Below are 23,092 nucleotides of genomic sequence, written 5' to 3'. Positions count from 1 at the left end.
ATATAAAAAGAGCAATGAATACACCAATGTCTTTATGAGAAGGGACAATATTTTGTTTATATATCCATGGGTTCTCAGAGTAAATAAAAATAACCCAAAATGCTTATTAAATGAGCTGCTTTTCCATAGGGTAAATCTTTGGTCTTGCGTTGCTTTGTAATAAGAAACTGATTTCTCTCTTCCATTTCAGACACATGCCTCATCCACACTAAAATTCACTGTCTTACTCTACAAGTAAATTATTCATAAAGAAAAGCCATAAAGTTATCAAAAAACAGCACCTTAGAGGCAGATGTGTACCTATACAGGCCTCTAGATGACGTGAAACCCTCAGAGTTGAGACATAATCCCCAATTCTGGGGAAAAAAAAGCAAATAAACCAGTTCCGACAGAGCTATAAAGAAGAGGGTGTGGCAGATGGAAGTGCTGCTACTAGTTGAGAAGCCATTTCCGCCACATGCTCATGGATCATTATGGGGCTCTAAGCAATGTCACCACAGGGAGAACTTTCTCCATCTATTAAGTCATCACGTCCCTCTTGTATCTAGCACAGGGACTTGTACGAAGCGGACGGTCAGTAAGGATCTGCTGAAGGATCACTGTCTAATAAATACAGAGTTAGCCTTCATTTCTTGATGGTGGAAAAAATAGAGAGTAAGACTGTTGGTGGGAAACTAGCCTGCATTCTGTTCCATTCCTTATTTGAAAGCACACGGTGGTGTGTTCCCATGTCCTCATCATTGTCTTTTATTTCTTTCCTTCCCTTTTGGTTGCTCAGCCTCCATTCCCCATCCTACTACAGGCAGTGAGACATGCCCAGCTCCTACTAGAGGAGCTGGAGGTGAAGGGGCAGGACCTCTCTCCACCCACCCCAGCAGAGCAAGGGACAGAGCACGAGATCTAATTGGACACCCTGCCCTCATGCCACCACTAATTTGCAAAGGAGCTCCTTAAGGACAGAAACAAGGCTGGGGGTTGGCCCATGAGGCAGGGGCTGCAGCGTGGCCCACTCTACCCCTCCACTGAGTGAACTGTCCTCTAGCACGTGCTTTCCAGCCTCTTGGAATTTCTTTGGTCCTTGCCCATGACCACAGTTGATTCTTCACCCTCTCTCTCCATTCTGTGTTCCTGATAACCTTCATTCCAAAAAACTTCAATTGGCTTAAGTTACCCAGCATTAGTTTCTTTTGTTTGCAGCCAAAACAAACAAGCATACATTCAAACTGATACTTATGATATATTTATTAGGATTAGGTCCAGGTACCATAACAGAAAATGTTAAAAGAGCAGTACCTAAAACCAGATAAAGAGTTACTTCTCTATCCCATTAATGAAATTCAGAGATAGGGAGGGTCCATGGCAGGCAGGGTGTCCCAATTTTCAGTTTGTGGTAGAAGATGCTCCATAGTATCAGGCCTCAAGGGGCACCTTTGAACGCCTAGAAAAAGGCACTTTTCTGCAAATACATGGCTTAGCAAACAGATGGTCCTTTTGTGGAGTACCTTACTCAGGTACTCAATTTGAGAAGCAGAGACTAGGCTAAACTTCAACCCCGACTTAACCCCTCAGCCTGAGGCCTTTGCCCAAGACATAATCTGCACAACTGTATATACAGTGCTATCCAGGCTGCTTCTAACTGTGACTCTGCCATCTTTAGTATACAGAAAAACACTTCATGGTCCCAGATGGCTGCTAAGATCCAGCCATGTGTCCACATTCCAGCCAGCAAGAAGAGCTGAAGGAAATGTCACCAAACTTTAAGAAAACGTTCTGGAAGCTGCACACTATTTCCACTTACATCTCAATGGCCACTCAATGTAAGTACAAGGGAGGCTGAAGGTTGGTCTTTATTCCATGATAGGGCTTCTATTATTGAGAAAGAAGAAACAATCAGCAGACTCTAGTCTACTATCCAAGGTGTAGTTAATACACTGGCATAGGACAAAAGTAGGCTGTGACCTCTCCTTGACACTTAAGTTGATATCTGACAAAACACATTAATAGTTACAGAGCTCATACTTTAGAAAACCAGAAAGGACTTCCTAGAAAGTATTTTAGAGATCATTCCATTCAAACCTCTCATTTGCATATTAATGTTTCATAACAAATACCATTTTACACAGGTATGTAACAGTATATTTTTAAAATATGGCATTATCATTCATTTGCAACCTACCAATCCTTTGTTAATCATTACAACAAATGCTTTAATGCCTTTTTAACATTTAAATCACCCGTGCAATTAGCACAATGTCTAATCACAAATGGAAACGGGCCCATGACTTTTGCAGGCCATTTAATAAGAGTATGGATGCCTCACTGCCATATGATGGATAAGGTGACCACCTTCTACCAGCTAAAAATTAGGACACACTGTCTGCCACACACAGGGATGATAGTAACCACTGCTGGATGCTGAGTGCAACAGGAAAATCTGAGACTATTTAGCTACAAGTATCAGCAACTTTTAGAAGAATCATATGGTACTAAATTTTGGAATAAGTTAAATATACAACCACAGGGAAGGCGAATCTATCTTTCTCATTCTCTACTGTATCCCCCTGCCTAGCAAAAACACCTGGTATGTACAGGGGCTCAAAGAATCTGTCAAAACTCCTATGGGAACTTAAATCTCTGTAATCAAAGACACAAGTCTTAAGAATTCACTAAGAAGGCACTAGAAAATAACACACCAAACAAACAACACACAAAAGGGAAAGATTCAAAAAAAAAAAAAAGAACCCTGGTTGATGAAGGTGGAGAACTTAGGGTTGCAGTTAGGAAATTCTAAAGTTTGTAAAATATTATTATATACTGACTACAAAACCTCCAAGAACATCAAAAGATCTTATTCACTAATTTTACCACTTCCCACAAAGTACTCACTCAATAAACTGTCAACAGGCAGCTTATAATAGTGTCATATGCTATAGCTGCTATGTATCTCCCATGCATGTTTCTGTACTTTTGTTACATATAAGTATGCATAAATAAAATAAGATGATACTTCAGGATAGGGAGGGAAAGGATGTTTAGGGACTTAGCTCTTCTCTAGAGATTGCTATGAAGTCTCTAAAGCAACTGTAACAAAACATTAGCATCTGTTAAATGTGTCAGGTGTATTTCCTGTATGCAAAAATTTTACCAAATTCAAATTTTTAAAAATAATTGACAACATTTAAACTACATGTAAAAGCTTTTTCTAAGAAAATAACAGCAAAACTGTACCTAATAGGCCATTTGTTCCCCAGAGTAAAACTTCTCTAATTTTACAGACAGACAAGATTCACTTACCATAAATTCATGTGACAGCCATGAAGGAGATGAGGGAAGGATGTTAAGAGAGTAAGGGGAAAATTGTATCACTCACTAGCCAAGGGACTTTGATGGAGGTTCCTTCTTACTTTTAAGCCTCAATTTACTTACCTTTAAAATGGAGATACTATGATCTAATCTCATGAGATTATTATATGAACTATATGAGATTCCACATATAAATTATGTGGCACAGAGTCTGGCACAGAGTAAATTATCAATACTGCTACCAATTATTATTTAAAGAAGGAAGAGGTTTAAAAACATTCAGCCACATGGATGATAGTAATTAGCTCTGCCATAACAGAGCTGTGGGGAGGATTAAAAAACAGAAAGAGCAAAACACAAAAGCCCAGATCTTTACCTCACAGCGTGCTGAAATCAGAAAGCTGTTGGTGCTGCTGGCTTTCGTTTTTACTACTGTCTTACATTTCCTTCAGACAGATTTAGAATCCAAACTTGACTGACACTCTTGTGTTGGCTTAAATTATGCCATTTGATGTGTGTTCTTTGGGCAAGCCCCATCAAACCCCTTTGGAAGCAGCCACATAAAGAACAGTAAGTTTCCAAAACACCTTTCAGACTCACAAACTAGTATTCTTCATTCAGAATAAAGTCCTTAAAAACTGCTCATCTTAATCAGTTCTGCAGAAAGCCAGCTCATTAAGAAAGAGCTAATGAGCCAAGGTGATGATCTACCTGTTGGGGCAAGGCACCAAGTGTCCCACAGCTTCTGTGGAGGCTCTTGGAGGCAGGTCAGTGCTCAAGTGATGCTTTTAAACCATGACCACTCATACAACAGACTCACAATATTCAGGTCGCCCTGTGGGAGCAACTCAGTATTTTTTAATGGACTCAGATCCCTATTTGGCTGGGATGTGAAGGAGGACAGCCCTTTCAAACACTGTTGGTGGGAGAAGCACCAAGTAACACAGCATTTGGGGGAGGCAAAGAATCCACTAAAATTAAAAAGACTCTTTACTACCAACTGTTTATCTATTTATTTAATCGTAAATTGAAATTTACATGTGCATGAAGGCGCATGTTATAAGTTTTATTCTTTAAACTGCAGCATAATTTATAATAGCAAACAGCTGTGAACAGCTACATGTTCCATAACTGTGGATTATCTCTACTATGAAATACTATGCAGCAGTCAACAAGGATGAAAACACTATCTGTGGAATGACCTGTACAGATATCTAAGAGATATTAAGTGAGGGGAAAAGGTAGGTTAACTGACAATATTTAATACGTAATAAGAAAATTAGATATTTCTTCCACTATGTAAATGCACAGTAAATATGCAAAATTCACAACAATTATCTCTGAGAGGGATCTGGAATTAGGAGTTGGACAGGTAATCTCTGTTTTGTTAGAAATTTTAAAACTGCAATGTATTCGTGTACTATTTTTTTCCACACACAAAAAAAATCAAACAAAAATAAATATATACAGGCATAGTGAGATAAAAATCAAAGAAAGAAACTAAGTTAAGGGAGAAGGCTGTTTCTACACTTATTTTCCAAAGCAGGGAATTAGGTCTCCCTTCTCAGATAACTTTACAGATACTATATGTTCCAGTTAGCTACTGCTGCCCTTTTGCAAAACACCAGAAATGGATTGGCTTTTATAAAGGGGGTTTATTTGGTTACACAGTTACAGTCATAAGGCCATAAAATGTTGAAGGTAACGCATCAACAACTGGGTACATTCACTGGAGGATAGCCAATGGCATCCAGAAAACCTCTGTTAGCTGGGAAGGCATGTGCTGGCATCTACTCTGGAGTTCTGGTTTCAAAATGGCTTTCTCCAAAATGTCAGTATCAGCTTCCAATGGCCGTCTTCAAAATGTGTCTCTCAGCTGTAGCTCCTCTTCAAAATGTCACTCTTAGTTGCTCTGAGATCCTTCTGTCTGTCAGTTCATTTACATGGCTCCAGTGATTTAATTCAGACCCAACCTGAATGGGTGGGGTAACATCTCCATGGAAATTATCCAATCAAAGTCATCACTCACAGTTGACTGACTCACATCTCCATGGAAACACTCAATCAAAGAATTCCAATCTAATCAACACTAATACATCTGCTCCCCCCCCAAGATTGCATCAAAGAATATGGCTTTTTCTAGGGGACATAATATACACAAACTAGCACACTATATCACTATATATTTTCCAATTATTAGCAAGAGAAACAGGTCAACACCTTGATTTAGACGGAAGATGGAGCTAATACTGGGCACTTACTCAACAGAACAGATCGCAGCTGCATCCTGAGCATTTGCCTGGCTTTTCCTTTTTTTTAAATGACAGGTAGCCCAATCCTAAAAGCCCCTTTTTAGCCATAGTGCTGATGGCATTTCAGAGTGTCAAACTGCAAGCATTTAATCTTGTCTGCATTAGCAGGGATCACACTCTGTACATTCAGTGAGCCATGCGTCTCCACACGGGGTGGGGGTGGGGGGGAGTGGGGAACTCGACAATCAACTTAAGGGATAAACAAGGAACATACCTGTTCCTATGGGCACATACCAAAATATGAAACCAAAAAGGAATGAGAGGCAGGACATCTTAGGAAATGGGAATAGGCTTGTTTGTTGCTACCATCTTGTCAGCCATTTAAAGAAAAGTCAAAAGTAAAGGGTACAGAAAGGAGGGTGTCTTAGTTGCCAGGCTGCTGTTACAAAGTCCCCCAGACTAGGTGGCTTAAACAACAGGAAGTCACTGGCTTCCAGTTTCAGGGGCTTGACGCCCAAAATGAAGGTGTCAGCAAGGCCATGCTTTCTGAAGTCCACAGTATTCTGGCGGTGGCCTGCTGGCAATCCAGAACTCAAAGCCCACCTCTCTCCCATGGCCGTGCCTCTCCTTCTGTCCGTCCTGCTGCTGAGTCCAAACGTCCTCTGTGTATAAGGACTCCAGTCATACCGCATTAAGTCCCCCCCGATTCAGTTTGTCCTCAACTTAACTTATACGACCTTTGAAGATCCTATTTACAAATAAGTTCACACCAGAGAGGCTAAGACCTGCACATGTCTTGGGGGGTGGAGTGGCTGGGAAATGATTCAAACCGTAACAGAGGGGAAGAAAAACCAGGGAGGAATGCACTGAGGAGGGCACCTCAATTACAAAGACCCAGCACAGCCCCTGCTCAGCCATCAGTCCTCGCAGACACTCTGTGGCATGTTACTCCCAGACTGCTGAACATGGGATAACACTGTTCATTAACTCAGTTGTCTGTTCAACATTTATTGAGTCGCTCCTGTGTGTCCAGCCATAAAACAAATGGAGCAACCTTACTTCTTATTTCACCATGACTATCTTTACCTGGCCCTGGCAAAATAAGAAGGAATAAGGACCACAGTAACTCCCCATTTCACCAAAAGTATTCAATACAAAAGACTCTTCTTTATTCTATGGTTATGTCTCCCTGTTCTTGTTTTTTGTCTTCAATAACAAAACAGCCTTTCTTTTATGCAATGATAGGGACAGCAGATTTTTTTTTCTTGAAACATTCATATAGGACAAAATCAAAGGTTAGCTATTCTACATCAGCCCTCCATTTTTTTTTTTTAAAACTAGTCCACAATATTCATAGCTAGAAACCATGGACAAAATAGGATCATTGAACAAAGAAATGAACAGAATCTTCCTACTTTCTTTCCCACCCCGCAACTCCCTCCATGAACCAAAATCCATCAGATACCATTATTTCACTCTCTGGTTTGCACGTACATTCTCAGCATGTTATTCTTACATCTTTTTCACGCCCTTCACAGGCATCTTTGTGACCTTCACTTCCTAGGGCTGGATGCCCCCCACACACCTCTGGGGCATGTGGTCATTAACAGGTGACAAGCCGATATGTCACAGCCATCCAAAGCCCTTCAAAGCTTATATCTTTTATCACCGTCAGTGAGCTCAACCACTCACTGCCCAGCACCTGTGTCCACACCTCCAGCAGGCTACAGCCAACCCAGCAGGCAGAGCTGCCTAACTTTAAAATGATTTAACAGGTCTGTTCTGAGCAAGGACCACGAGAACAGGGCCTTTTTTGAAGGATGCCTGGGAAGCTGGGCTGCAAATGGGCAGGTAGCAGAAACTGACACATCATAGCAGCCAGGGGAAGGGGCCAGGTGGGAGCTCCTATTCTTCAAGAAGGTAGTGGGTATGAATCTACCTGTGTGACAGCAGTTCATCTCCGAGAGTGCATCAATAATTCTGCAAGCAGGGGAACAAGAACAGACTTTTGTTACCTGGGTTTTGTTAGCTTTTTGCTTCTGTTTTTGTTTCCAACAATGGGGTATCAGGTCGAGGAGGGAATTATGATTTATTCAAAGGAGTTTTTACTTTAAGCATTTAGAAGATTGAATCTAAATACAGACCAGCAGTTGGGGGAAGGAGGCGGTGTCATATTTGGCAATCGCCTGGAGATAACTGTGATTGTCACAACTGAGGGTGCTACCGGCATTTAGAGGATGGAGACTACAATGTACAGGACAGCACCCTCCCACCCCCTAAAAAAAAGAATTGTCTGGCCCAAAGGGTCTGGGGCTGAAGCTGAGAAACCCTACACTGACTAATTTAAAGCCCCAACAATCCTAAATGGTGGGCACAGTTACTGTATCCTTTTTACAGAGGGACAAACTAAGGCACAGAGAAGTTTAAATAACTGGCTCCTGGGGATCTTGAGATTTGGCCCTGCAGTCTGCCTCCAGAACCTGCATTCTTCACCATCACGCTACCTGGACTCCCAGAAAACAAACTTTTGCCCCTCCTCTCCACTAATCCTGGGCTCCATCCCTTCACTGTAAATCCCGGAGTCTGACTTACTCACTCCTTGGCCTTCCCAGTGACAGCACAAAGCTGCCACAAACTGGCAGTCCACAAAGGAAAACTTACTTAAAGTGTGATCTGCACCCAGCTCACTTTTATTACAGGCTGACTATAGAGCATTATTTTTCATTTTGGCTGTGCTGGTATATATTAGTGTCCAGAAAAATGAGCCTGAGAATTTCTCCTCCAAAATTCAGAGAGGTGGACTTTCATTTAATATTAGAATTGGAAACAACCTCTATAATCGAGAATCCTGAGCTAATATGCATAAACAAATCCATTAGGAAATTCTACACAAATCTGTATTTGTTTTTCAGAGAGGGTCATCCTTGTCAGATTACCAACCAGATGGGAAACCAAGAAAAGGTTAAGAACTTTGATGCAATTCTATGCCCCTCATTTCCTCATTTTACAAATGAGTAAAGTAAGTGAGAAAAACCATGAGTCCTCCCCTCAGGGCTTGCCAAGGAGACAGCTGATTCCCAGAAAGGGAGCACAAGAAAAGATGACATCAACTCCCCCAACTCTGTGGAATATCTCAGAAACACTATTTTTGGTTACTAAATTTGGATCACTCAAATATTAGTACAAAAACTATTAAATAAAATAAAGTGAAAACAGGAACATCATCAGCCTAGTTAAACAGAGATACTCTCTCAACACTAATGTTGCAGAATCTGGCATTGGTATAACTGAAGCTTCTTTACAACTTTTTAAGGTCAAGCAATACCATTAAGATGCATTCTTCTACAGACATTTATCTATAATTTTTACAGAAAGACGTAAGTCAGAAAACAAACTGAAAGTGATGGGCAGTTCAGTGATCTGGCTCCAGTATAAGTAGGGCAAAGACAAGCTGCTAGGAAACATCCCTGAAGTATCAGTTGAACCTACAAGGCCCTGGGGCTAGAAGACTCAGGTTCAAATCCCCACTCCACATCCAACTTAAGATTCCCTTAGGCATGTATCCAAGGAAATTATGTACATATGCACACCACAAGGTATCTACAAGAATAATCCTTACAGCTGTAGTCCTAAACACCTTAAATCAGAAACAACCCCAATGGTATATTCATATAATCAATGAAAAGGGAAAAAAAAAAAAAAAAAAAGTACCTCATCTAACAGCATTAATGAATCTACTACATGGTTCCATTTGTTTGAAATTCCAAAACAGTTAAAACTATGGTGTGCAAAATCAGAACAGTGGTTCCCTGGTTGGGGCAGGAGGAATGACTGGTGTGGCTGGGACACTGGAAGTATTCTAGATCTTGATTTGGATGATGATTACACAGGAGAAAACACACTAAGACAATAAAAATGCACTGAGCTGTATATTTAAGATTTACGCACTTTACCACACGTACATTTTACTGCAACTAAAATTTTTTTTCTTACTTGTTCAATGAAGAGTTTAAAAAAATCCAAATCTGCCACTTATGGATGAGGGTCTTAAGACAAGATTCTTTACTTCCGTGGGCCTCAAATTCCTCTTTGTAAAATGCAGATAATAATAGATGCCATTCTCAATACGCCAATGCTAAATGTATACGAGAAGGGGATATAGGGGAGTAATATGGGATTCTTGGTAGTGGTGTTATTCGCTGTCCTTAGTAGTATATTGTATTGTATGACATGTTATTTTTCTTTTTATCATTTTTTCTTATTGCTAAAAAAAAAAAAAACAAAAAACAAAAAAAAATTTTCTTGTAGTAATAAGTATGTTCAAATGCTGATTGTGGTGATAAGTGTACAACTTTATGATGATACCATGAACAACTGATTGTACACTGTGGATAAATGTATGGTATGTGAATATAACTCTATAAAATTGTAGGAAAATATATATATAGGAGTAAAAGTGTTGGAGAAAACATGGTGAGAGGGATGATGCCTCACCAATATGGACTAACTACAATGTGTAAACTCAGAATTGAATCTTAGAACATAGCCTAAAGTGGACACAATAATTGTAATAGTCCCTAGATTGTAAGCTCTTACAGCAGTTAACTGTATCCCTGAAGTGTAAGGCCTATCTCTAAACTTTGAGATGCCGATCCCCTAGTATATGTTGTCACAAACATTGGGACTGGCGGTTTGATGTGCTGAGCCCTCGAGCATGGGACTTGCCCTTATGAAGCTCATTACCACAAAGGAGAGTCTAAAATTGTATGTAATGGTGCCTAAGAGTCTCCCCGAGTACCTCTTTGTTGCTCAGATGTGGCCCTCTCTCTCTCTAACTGAGCCATCTCGACAGGTGAACTCGCTGCCCTCCCGCCTATGTGGGACCCGACTCCCAGGGGTGTAAATCTCCCTGGCAACGCAGAGTATGACTCCCGGGGATGAATGTGGACCCAGCATCGTGGGACTGAGAGTATCTTCTTGACCAAAAGGGGGATGCAAAATGAGACAAAATAGTTTCAGTGGCTGAGAGATTCCAAATGGAGTCGAGAGGTCACTCTGGTGGACATTCTTATGCACTATATAGATAACACCTCTTAGGCTTTAATGTATTGGAATAGCTAGAAGTAAATACCTGAAACTACCAAACTCCAACCCAGCAGTCTGGACTCCTGAAGACAATTATAGAATAATGTAGATTACAAGGGGTGACAGTGTGATTGTGAAGACCTTGTGGATCACACCCCCTTTATCTAGTGTATGGATGAGTAGCAAAATGGGGATAAAAACTAAAGGACAAATAGGGTGGGATGGGGGGATGATTTGGGTGTTTTTTTTTCACTTTTATTTTTTATTCTTGTTCTGGTTCTTTCTGATGTAAGGAAAATGTTCAGAGACACATTGTGGTGATGAACACATAACTATGTTATCATACTGTGGACAGTGGATTATATATCATGGATGATTGTATGGTGTGTGAATGTATTTCAATAAAACTGAATTTAATAAAAAAAAGAAATTAACAAAAAAAAAATAATAATAATAATAGATGCCATTCTAATCAAGCCATAGTAAAAAATTAAACAAGGTAAGGATGTGTGAAATCTTAGCAAGATGCTTCAAACCACATAGGCTGCTATTACTTCTATCATCATCATTATGTTAATAATCCGTAGAGATATTTCTGCACTTACTTCTCTTCATTAACATATTGTAAGAATTAACCGCTGAATGTGGCTTTTGTGTTTTCTTCCCCCTATTTTTTGGCTACAAAAAAAAAAAAAAGAGTAAATACTGTTATAATGACATGCAACTAGAGATGCAACATAAATAAGAAAATGTGACATGAGCTTCTCCAAACTCAGGCCAACCAGAGATCCGAAAATTAAACCACACCACCCTGCCAAAGTGGCATCCCTGTGCTCGCTTCCTCTATGATATTGCAGAGTTGTCAGATACCTTGTTAGCTGTGGGTGCAAATGTGAGAGATATCATACTGCTGTTCTGCATGTTCTGACAAGACCACAAGGAAACACAGTCCCCAAAGAATCAGAAGCCCAGCATGCAACCTGATTAATCACCAGAGGAAAAAGTCCATATGGTGTAATGGTGGAGTGCTCCGTGAACACACAGGAAAAAATATGTAGCTAGCAGTAAACAGATCAAAGGGGCAAAAAAGGGGGGGCAGGGTACAGCAACTACTGAATCCCCCAGTGCATATGTTTCCAGAAAACCAGGAGCCTTGCCTCCGACGCTGTTTTCACTTGGTTTCTCACTGCAGGGTTCCTTATATGGTATGGTCTCTTGACCTGGATGGAGACAAAGTTTGCCGCCCTGGTTTTCATGATAGGGATGCACATTTGTTTCCATTAGAGTAGTTAGAACGTTTCAAATGTATTCCCTACGGAGAATAAAAGCATGTAATTTCAAATTCACAGAGGCAAAGGAGAATATAAGTAACAGATAATGGGGAAAGGGTATATACCCAGAATAAAAGTGATGCTGTATGAAAAAACTGGGATATTTATCCTTTCACATTCAGAAGAGAAAACCCAAAATGGGAACATTCCAAAGTGAGGGAAGGTAACTGAAAAGCCCTCAGCTCAGCCTCAAAGGGCAATCAAGTTAACTTCACCATCTTCCAAATACATAGTCATATGCTTAACAAAGTATCACCTGCTATAAGAGGTAAATTAAACAGAAATATGTTTAAATGGGTAATAAAAATGGGCAACCAGAGAATTCGTTGAGCCCAATTTAGTTATAAATTTCCTTTAAAGTTAAGCTAAATATAAAGAAAAGTCAATTAAGGACAAGCTTTTAGCACTCTGCTGAATTACTTTAATATTCATTTCTATCTAGTCAAGGCTACAGAATCTCACTGTCGAACATTCTCAACTGATATGCAATTTTATCCCCCAATCTATTTACTTGCAGGTATTTAAGAAGAAAACAGATCTGGATAAAGTAATTTTACCTTTCTTTTTGAGAAACATCTTACACATAAGAGTTTCTGTTAGGATCTCACAGTATCATTTTAGCAATGCAGGGGACGACTTACTTCTTGGTTGAAAAGCCAACTCTTACAAGCATCTGGAAATCCTTGGGGATCAGACAGGGATAAGGAGACTCTGGGCATGAAAACGCACAAGGTTTTCAGAGCCACCTGTCCTTAAACAAAAGGATCAATTCCAACAGGACCAAGGAGACACATTCTCACCCAAATGAATCCAGAGGGCCAGGCCCTGGAGTTCAAGAGCCCTCAAAATCCAAGTATGAAACATTTGTTCTTGAAAATCCTGAAAAGTTCTTTCAAAAGCAGCCACTCTAAGGTTGACTCTCCTTTTGTATTTAACCTTATTTTCTTGGACATTTTCAAGGTTTCAGTTTTATGCAAATGATTCGTATAGCCTTCTTTGTCATCACAGAGGCATTTTGCTATTCTGAAGCTGGCTTCTTTTGTTCCCCTTTACTCCAATGAATTCAGACTATCTCCTGGCTTTTGTCTCTCTACAGTAGTAAAACTCTATTGTGATACAGCGGCAGACAATTTAAGCTAAGGTGACAATCATTTCAGAAAAGAAAGCAAACCTGCTTTCATAAACTCCTACCACATGACTAAATATGCCTTCTGAAGCGGGGGAAGGGAAAAACACTGCAACCCTCGCTATTTAGCTCCGAGTAAGATGACAAAGGAACTTGAAAATGGTAGGTAAAAGCAGCTGGCATTTACAAGTAACAACTAACCTTCATTTTCCCTTAATGATGTCTATGGATCAGTGGTTCTCAAAGTGTGGTCCAGAGATCCCTGGGGGTCCCAAACGTACTTTCAGGAGCTCCCATGTGTGTACAGCAGAGTTTTCCAGAGACTACATTACAGTGATAGCACAACAGATTGAATGCAAAGGAGTTACGAGAATCCAGCCGTCTTCTATTGAGCCAGACATTAAAAAGACTTGCAAAAATGTAAAGCAATGCCACTTTTCTGACTACGATTTCTTGGTTTGGAAAATAGTTCTCTTTTCATAAAACGATATTTATGTTAACACGCTATGCTTTTATTGCCATAAATTTAATGAATTAATCATTTTTAAATCTCTCAAATTCCAATTTTTAATAGAGTAAATATCAACAAACTTCTTTGGGGTTCTCAATAATTTTTAAGAGTGTAAAGAAAATCTGAGAATAAAAAGTTTGAGAACCACCCACCATAGAAGAACAGGGATCAGCAAACTACATCCCATGTGCCAAATCCAACCTGCCTGGATTTGTTAATGAGGTTCTAATGTCACAGAGGGACATTCGTTTACATGTTGTCTATGGGCCAAATTCAGCACCTCTGTTTTTATAAATAAAATTTTATGGGAACACAACCACGCCCATTTGTTTAAATATTGTCTTTGGATGCTTCCCTGCTATAGAGCAGAGGTGTGACCCATTGTGACAGAGATGGTATGATCTGCAAGCCTAAAATATTTTCTACCTGATCCTTCACAGAAAAAGATGATGATGGTAGTGGTGGTGATGATGATGAGCCATCTTAATTTACCATCTCCCATGAGTCAGATGCTATGCCATGAGCACTTACACCCACTAAACCGCTGTCTCCAATAATTCCCTGCAGGAGATCCTATCATCACCTCCAGGGTATAACGCTCAGAGAGGTTAAGGGGCTTTCAGGTCACAGGACTTTGGGTGAAACGGAGTATTCAAAGCTAGGACGTACTCCAGGATTAACCATTATCTGACTGCTAACTTTGAAAAGCACTCCAAGATAAAGACAACAACCTTCCCGCACTCTATCCTACACTGGTAAAAAACAGAGAAGGTATTTCTCCATTTAAGTAAGAGCACAGGACTCTACTCATTCCCACCCCAAAGACCAGTTCTCAGGTTCAACTCCTTGCTCATCTGTGCACACCAGAGTGTCTTGCCAGGGTAGATACATAAACATGTATTCATGCAACTCATCAGTGAAAAGCCCTTATAAAACTGAGTACTGCCTCACAATAGAAATGAACCTGTGGTTAAGATTTTGTTTTAATGGATATGCACTTGAGGTATTGATTTATGGCCCTTTAATAACAACAAAAACGGTTAGCATGACCACATAGCATTCAGAAGAACTTGTTTCAAGGAGGAACCACTTGATGAGGGCAATACCCTCTGGTCAGATTCAGACTTTTAAGAGCCTCTAGTTACATTCCAGTGACACATACTGAAAGTGCCATACAATGTTCTCAAAACACTTCCTTAAATCCCTGTCTCACTCCATCCACCCCACTAACACACACAAATTCCCCAATATTTATAAATTAAGGATAATTTATTAAAATTATTAATGTATATAGTAGTGTTTCCCTTTTTTTTTCTTAAAATGGAGTCTATACATCATATATGATTGTATACATCATACAATAACAACTGACTATAATTATTGGTCATCTGACAAAAACAGTAAATCAAAACAAAACTACTCCACCACAACCTGGAAGAAGTCATACTGGATGTGGAATTCATCATATGTTCAATAGGAATGTTTGACTTTAAAATATCTCTCACATTACTCCAAAAGTCAAAAAGCAAACCAATCTCAAATTGGTACCTAAAATGCAGAGGGGCATACATGGGGCCCTGCGAGGCACTAGGATTTCAGACCCAGCTGAGACCTCAGGGACAGAGAGATCCTATAGTCAAAGGAACTCATTCTGAGGAAGAAACTTGAGGGGCAGGAAGTATCCAAAGACTCTGTGGCCGGGGGGGGGGGGGGGGGGGGGGGGGGCAGAGAGGTAGACAGAGGGAGAGAGAGACAGAGAAGGGGGGGAGAGAGAAAGAGAGAGAGAGAGAGAGAGACAGAGGGGGAGAGAGAGAGAGAGAGACAGAGAAGGGGGGAGACAGAGAGACAGAGACAGAGAAGGTGAGAGAGAGAGAGAGACGGAAGGGGGAGGGTGGAAGGGGGGAGAGAGAGAAGGGGAAAGGGGGAAAGGGGGAAAGGGAGAAAGGGAGAAAGGGAGAAAGAGAGAAAGAGAGAAAGGAAGTCTGTCTCTCCCACTCCTACAATAAGGAAAAATCTTAAATAAATAGAATACTATATAAATTCTGCATGTGGCCTTTTCCACTCAACATCTAGGTTGGAAACCAGTTAGAATCAGTACATACAGAGACACATCTTTTCCTGTAAATGGCTATATTGTGCCCCATTATGCAAGCATGTCATAATTAAGAAGTACCCTAATCATGCACATTTGGCTGTTTCAAGTTTCTTGCTATCACAATTGTTGCTGCAGTGAATATCCCTGTACATAAATCTTGGTGCTGATGTGCAAGTCTCTTCACAAGATAAATCTCCAGAACTGGGATTACTGAGTCAAAAGGTATAGATTTTTGAACCAAATATATACTCCATGGACACGGTAGTAGGCCAGTTATAGGTAAGTAAGACAGTACTTTTATCCATACCTTTACCAATGTGGTGCTTTATCAAACATGTTGTTTTTTGCCAATCAACATAAGATAAATAACATATCTATTTAATGGCGCTGTGCTGGTTTGAGTCTGTTAGTATCCCATAAATGACTATGTTCTTTTAATCCAATCTTATATGGGCAGACCTATTGTGGGTGGGATCTTTTGATTATGTTATCTCCATGGAGATGTGACCTCACCCATTCAAGGTGGGTCTCAATCATCTTTACCAGTGTCCTCTATGAGAAGATAAAAGGCAGAGCATTCTGAAGAGAGCTCAGAAACACTTAGAAAATGCAAGAGACATTTTGGAGACAGCCATTGAAACCAGAACCAGGAGAGAAGCTAAGAGATGAAATCCAGAGTTTGCCCTGGAGAAGCTAAGAGAGGACTCCGAGATGCTTAGAAAGAAATACCCTGGGAGAAACAAGCACGGACACTCGGGAGCTAAGAGAGAGAAGCTAAGACAGAAACCCAGAGACATTTTTGACAAAGCAATGGAAACCAGAAGCTAACCTGGGGAGAGGTCCACAGACTCTAACCATGTGCCTTCACATGTGACAGAGGAACCCCAGATGCCATCGGCCTTTCTTCAGAGAAGGTATCATCCTGCTGAATGCCTTAACTGGGACATTTTCAGGGCCTCAGAACGGTAAATTTGTGAACTAATAAACCCCTCTTGTAAAAGCCAATCCATTTCAGGTATTTTGCATTCCAGCAGCTTTAGCATACTGGAACAGGCACTTTACCACCTACCATCTTAATGCCTTTAAAAAACTCATATGGCCCTTCATAAAGTAGCCTTTTGCCTACCTTAACGCAGTTTCATCTCTGTTACATCTCAGCCACTCCCTAAAGAATGAATGGTATTTATATGAACACATGTCTTAGGACGTGCTCTTCCTCTACCAAAAATGCTGTTCCCTCTCTCTGCACATCTTTGCATCTCAGGCCCCCACTCAACTCAAATATCACTTAGTTTTCAGTCTGTCCTCCCTTAAGTCCACCCCACACATGAAACCAACTAGAGTCTGATTTAGTTATGTTCTCCTCCTTGCTCCCCTCCACACATACACCTTTTTAAACCTTTGTTATGTAGCAGATTGCACCTTTGTCCATCTTCCCAGAATATCTGAGCACACCTTTCTAGGGCAAGGATGCAACCCTCCCTGGGTCTCCCAGGGCTTATTAGCACTAAGTCCAGCCAGCTAACGGCAGAGAATGTCTGGGAAATCTAAAGGACAATGGCTGACAGACACTGTTGACATGGAGATGTATTCAATTATAAAACACTACCTGAACATTTAACAATAAGAGTTCAGAATATATTAGAAAAAAGAAATGCAGTGCCAAGTTTCAAGACATCTCATGGGTAATAAGTAGAAGCATCTGAATTTTTCTTACATAAAATATATTATTTCCCATCATAAAACCTAATGGAAACATAAAAATAATTTGTTCTAACAAGTTTTGGACAGGTATTAAATTCAGAATTTCTTATATATTAATCTTTTATACATCCTGCTAAATAGTTAGACCTTAATTTGATACCTATCTCTCCATAAAACTGAAACATTTGATGCGATGAATGGGTAAATTGTGTTTTTAATATTCTTCCATTGTTCATCTTTTTTTCATTTTTATGCCAAGAAATAGCAATTAACTCATAAAATTTTTAAATCTCACATCGTATCCAAATGTTATAAAAACAACTGTAAGTAAAAGGGCTGGGAAGATTTTGAGGAAGAATATGTACAATATACAAAAAAGTTTAATATGTGTTCATGTAAAGGTAACTAACTTTGCCATGGATTTTTCAATTCTGATCATTTCCACAGCATAAGAAGCAACAGTAGCAGCTCATACCTATCAAACAACATGTGCCACACACTGTACTTATGTCATTTTTGTGCATTATTTCATTTGATTCTCACATCAGCCCTATGGAGTTAAATAATTGTGCTATTCGCATTTTATAGCTGAAAACCCCAGCTGAAAGCTTAATGCAGGGATGTATTACTAGTAAGTTGTGCAATGGACTTGTTTTGTCCAATTCCATAGAGCATGGTCTTTATTACAACCTAAATTTCTATTACATGCTTCTCAAAAATTGCCAAGTCGATGCTTCAAATGAAAAAAAAATGTGATTTGAAACTTCTGTGCCACACAAAACTCTTCTTCAAACCATTAACTGTACCACACACACTGAAAAGAAGCTGAATCCTCAAAGAGGGGACACCAATTTCACAGGATAGAAGAAGGAACTCCATTTATATGTATCATATAGTATTTCACTGTTTAGCACTGACTGGAACGGACCAAAAAAAAAAAAAACAAAACAAAACAAAAAAAAAAAAAAAAAAGGCAGAAGAAAAGGAAATATAATATAGAATTCTCACTCTCCACCCTTCTTTCATTATGTTTTCTCTGCAGCCTAAAATGCATCTCTCTTCAACCTGTGCATGACATGAACATCCCTTTTCCATTCCCCATCACAAAGTTCCTTATGAGTTAGGGGTTCAAGTGTTAAGCTCCTCTTTACTTGATGTGATCCCACTATGCCTCTAGCCTCAGGAAAGTTCCACACATCCTTCGTGGTGTCACATTTCCACTGAAATGCTCAAGGCCACATCTGCTTTTGATGGGAACCAAAATGGTGGCCTCAGGTAAATCTTGTCTGCATTACTGATCTTGCTGGGATAGTTTCCAGAAACTGCCCTATGTACAGTATATAAATATATACTCATTGCAACAGATTGGTACAACAAGCACCTTTGTCTCCTTCTACTTAATGCCACTCCACATCCCAATGAGAACAGACTGGTTTTTGGTCATTTTTCTAAGTGATTGGACATAAGTAACAGAGATACACATACATGTATTAGGTGATGCTTACACTCATTTAAAAAACACAAATAGTTTAAACTCCATATTTCTCTGTAACGTGCTTTTAAAACCCAACAACATATTGAATGTTTTTCCATGTCAGTATATATAGACTTTATGTCATGGGGGGTGTGTGTGCTAATATTCCACATTTTTCGAGTACCATATGTTATTTAACCGTTCCCTGTTGACAGATTACCTGACTTTATCTGTCTATGTAAAAACACAGCAATTCTCTCCAAAAATCAATCATTCTTTGAGCAGTTTCATCCAAGAAATGTAAAGAAGCAATAACGTGCCTTTCAAGGAAGACAACTGAGATCTAAAAATATTTGGCATTGAGTGCATCATCTGTTAATTTCCTTGAAAAAAATCACTCTAGATAAACCCTAACACAAGCTTCAAAGCCAACACACGGTTGCTATTATTCAAAAGCTTTCTTTCTGGTCAAATACTTAGAAGAGCATTTCAAAGAGAACACAAGTCAACTACCAGAAACTATTTGAGTGAATTGCTTTCTCTTGGAATATAGAATCCAAAAATGGCACAATTCTAGCCTTAATGTGTGAAGATGAGGAGAGAAAGAAGAAGAAAGAGAGCAAGAATTTATCTTGTATCATGAACCATGGAGCTTCCAGAGGGAAAAACAAGCTTTACCTGTTTCTGTGTTGTTTGTTCAACCTATCTTCCGCTCTTCACATACGTCCTCTACTTTGCATGTATCAAATGCCCAGAGATGGAAAGGAAGCACAGCCCTGACACAGCTGTTGTATAAGACACATGTCCCCAGCAGGCAAAGGGACCTTTAAGCACCTGCCTTTAGTCTCGGAGAGAAGAGGCAAAACAGTCACCCTCAGCACACCTCTGATGGATCTCTGCCATCTCTTACTCTCTCCAATATCAGGTTTAGTGGCCTTCAAGGACCAGAAAGCCCATCCTTCCAAGAAGTGATAGCAACCCTCCTGGAATCCGCTGCACTCGTGTTCCAAACCATCTGCTGCATACAATGAGAGCTGCTGAGGTTGTCACAAGCAGCAAGGAGTAAAGTCCACTGCCCGGTTTGGGGCTAATGCCAAAATGAAATCTGGCAAAGCTTTACCCCATTACCTAACCCCAAGAAGAGCTTGGACAGTGCCCAGAAAAGGAAAAAAAAATGACAGCAGAAAAATAGTATGGGAATAACAATGAGACTCGTGAGAAGGTTTGTTCCCTTGCCTGACTGGCCTTCCAACGAGGTGCTTTCATTCCAAAGCACTTGTGAGAGGAGTATCATCTCTAGCTCCACTAAAATTCCATAACTGGGGGGGAGGAGGGGTGTGGTTGTAACACAGATTCCCAAATCACTTCCCATATAAAAGGAAGCTAGTTAAATCGCTAATTTCTTTGATCAACTAATTTCAATGATGGGATAAGCAAGCAATAAAACAAGATACACATATTTCTATTTTATCATCATTATAACTATCATACTAGCTTGTCTTCCTCAATTTCTTGGGAAAAATATCCAACAATAAATCTAAGGACTAGAGTTCGTGATTCTGCTTCACCAGGGCTACACAGAATGCTCCCAGAAGTAGTCAATCCTATACAAATCAATGAATGCAACTCATATTTGCCCTAACAATTTCAGCCTTGGTACTTGTATTTCCAACAACACCAGGGCCCTCAGCATCCAATAACAGATAGGTCTTCCCAGCTGACCAAGCACTGTGACTTCTCCCTGGATCTGAGTTTCGGCTGCCCCATTTATTCACTTGATGTGCTCACCCAAGGCACCTTCAAAACTGAATTCCACATACCCCATACAATCTACATTTTAAGTCAGACCTCTGTAAATATGCATCAGATTTTGTAGAAAATTCCTCTAGACTTTTTTTTACATGATCCAGTACGCAAACCATCTTCTGTGTATGTGTGTACATACATGTGTGTACGTATATATCTAATTTCAACTCTTCATTATAGATGATGATAAGGGAGAAGTTATATGAATCATTCCCCAAAATAGGCCATTCCAAGTGCCAAATCACTTCTGGCTGGTATTAGCAATCTTTGTTGCAGCAGCCCCAAGTGTGAATTGAAAATGCTTTTCTTAGGTTAATAGTAAATATAATTTTCATTCCTAGTGACACCAATCAAAACAGGGGGTTCTCTGCCCGATGTGCCCAAATGACCAGTTCCTGAGACACTGGGTTTTCAAAGAGAGAAGAGTTTATTGCTAAGAACAAAGCAGGAGATCAGATGGCCTACCAGCCTAAAAATCTGTTTCTATGAATTGCAACAACTCTTGACAGTTTTATAGTACCAAAAGATGGGCAGTTTTTAGGATAATGGCTTGAGATGAAGTTAGAGACGATCTAATTACTGAGCATGTGCAGGTTGATTACATGCTCAGTCACAGAACATATGTTAAGAAAATGGCGGCCTTAGTATGATGATGGGCATGACTTTAGTATTATAATGAGGTATAAGTCACTTATAGGCTAGAGTTTAAGCTATGACATATGTCTGGCAGGCCAATGTTGGTTAGATCTAGCTTTGGATAGTAAGATAGTGTACGAATTATGGGGGGGTTAGTTCTAGGCTGACTCAAGTTCCTTCATTAATAAATACTAGGGGTGTGTTTTGAGATCATAAGACTATGAAGTTGAAAAACAGGATAAGGGGTACAAGTGGGGCCAGTAGCAAGGTTTTTAAATCACAAGATAAAGGGTACATACTTATACAATCATTATAAGAGATCAAGGCAGTTGGGTTATAGTTCAGTAATTTCAGGTACTTCCTTCTGGCTATTCTAATATTCTAGAAAGTAAAAAGCGCATATATATATAATGATTCAGTAGTCATAATTTTTTGTTAATTCTTAATTTCTTGGTTACACTAGAACATAAAATCCAGAATGATGGATTTTTACAGTAAAGGGAGTCCTCAAGTGGAAGAAGGATGTCCAAGTTAGGGATCTGACTTCACCGTATCAGGTCCCATCTACTGCCAAACCTCCACAACCTCTGCTCTCTCTGCAAAGATAAAGGTTACACCAGACATGCTAAGATATGATCCAGTGAGAGAGACAGGACAGTCCATGAATAAGGCAAATATGTCTAAAGTATGCCGAGTAAGTCGAAGTCAAGCCACCCTTGGGTAAAAGATTCTGCCACCGACAAGCCTCACATAAGATTACCCAGGAAAAGAAAGCGAGGATATGGTAATGTTTACCATTTACTAGGCAATGACCCAGAAACAGGAAAAGGACACAGAATTTAAAGTAGCAGCTGTCAAGGGCACTGACAATTGAATTTTGCAAACATAAGCATAAGCCTTTTGCTATGGAAAACACAAGCAGGGCAGGATATTGGCTCTTTTCTTTTATTCTGGGTTGCCCACATTCTGCTCAGTAAGAAGCCAGATTAGACTGCTCCAATCCACCAAAAAGCTCCAGAACAGAGGGAAATGCAAAGAGCCTTCCCTGCAGTGCAGCTAATCACCAACAAAGCTGGAGACCTGCTTCCACAGTTGGTGGCCTCCAAGTCTCTGAAAAGATGGAGGCAGCCTCTGATGAGCTCATGTTTCATCTAGCTCTGATTCCTCAAAGATCCCTAGCTGGGATGACAAATGCCAGGATACAGAGTCAAGGCTGCAGCTTGGGGACCTGCTTCCTAGGTCAACCAACAGACAGAGCCTTTCTTTGGCCCAAGGTTCAAAAACAATTTTGCAGGGAGGCACCCGACTAAATCCTGGTCTCTGGCTAACTCCATGAAAATATTATAAATCTGGCTGATAACACACATCACCCCAGGGAAGGTCTCTCTCTCTCTGGAGACAACATCCCTGTCAACACACCTTCCCTGACAACCACCTCAAAAGACCCAAGGTAGACAAAGTGAATGCCAGCCATGGCTTGGAAAGGTCAGACACCTTTAGAGAAAAGGGGTCAAGTGGGGTACGTGGACATGCTCCAAACCATGCAAATACTGAGGAAACATGCTTAAAGGGCCTCTGCTAAGAAGCAGGCTGTAAACCCTGGGTATCCAATTCCACTTCCAAAAGCACGTGTGAGATTCCCACACCCCTATTAGCCTAATAGCCTGTGTGCTGGTTTGAATCTATTATGTACTCCCAGAAGAGCCTATGTTCTTTTAATACAATATTCTAGGGGTGGGCCTGTTGTAGGGGGGACCTTTTGATTGGTT

The 23,092-nt window shown here is 40.1% G+C and overlaps 1 protein-coding gene across 5 annotated transcripts in view; it reads right to left on the bottom strand.

Moving 5' to 3' along the window:
* The window catches only part of PTPRG (protein tyrosine phosphatase receptor type G), a 686,843-nt gene that overhangs the window by 549,891 nt on the left and 113,860 nt on the right, over positions 1-23,092 (bottom strand). The window contains exon 1 of one of the 5 annotated variants that reach the window (XM_037799518.1): positions 19,560-19,970. The exons of the other annotated variants lie outside the window; for them this stretch is intronic. The gene's annotated coding sequence lies outside the window, so the exon portion shown is untranslated. Of the gene's footprint in view, positions 1-19,559; positions 19,971-23,092 lie in introns of those variants that run through there. 5 annotated transcript variants of the gene reach the window in all.

This window comes from Choloepus didactylus, chromosome 1 (genome assembly GCF_015220235.1).
Source record: "Choloepus didactylus isolate mChoDid1 chromosome 1, mChoDid1.pri, whole genome shotgun sequence".
NCBI classification, from domain to species: domain Eukaryota; kingdom Metazoa; phylum Chordata; class Mammalia; order Pilosa; family Megalonychidae; genus Choloepus; species Choloepus didactylus.
Note: the sequence above shows the minus strand (reverse complement) of the source record. Positions and strands in the feature narration are given on the sequence as shown.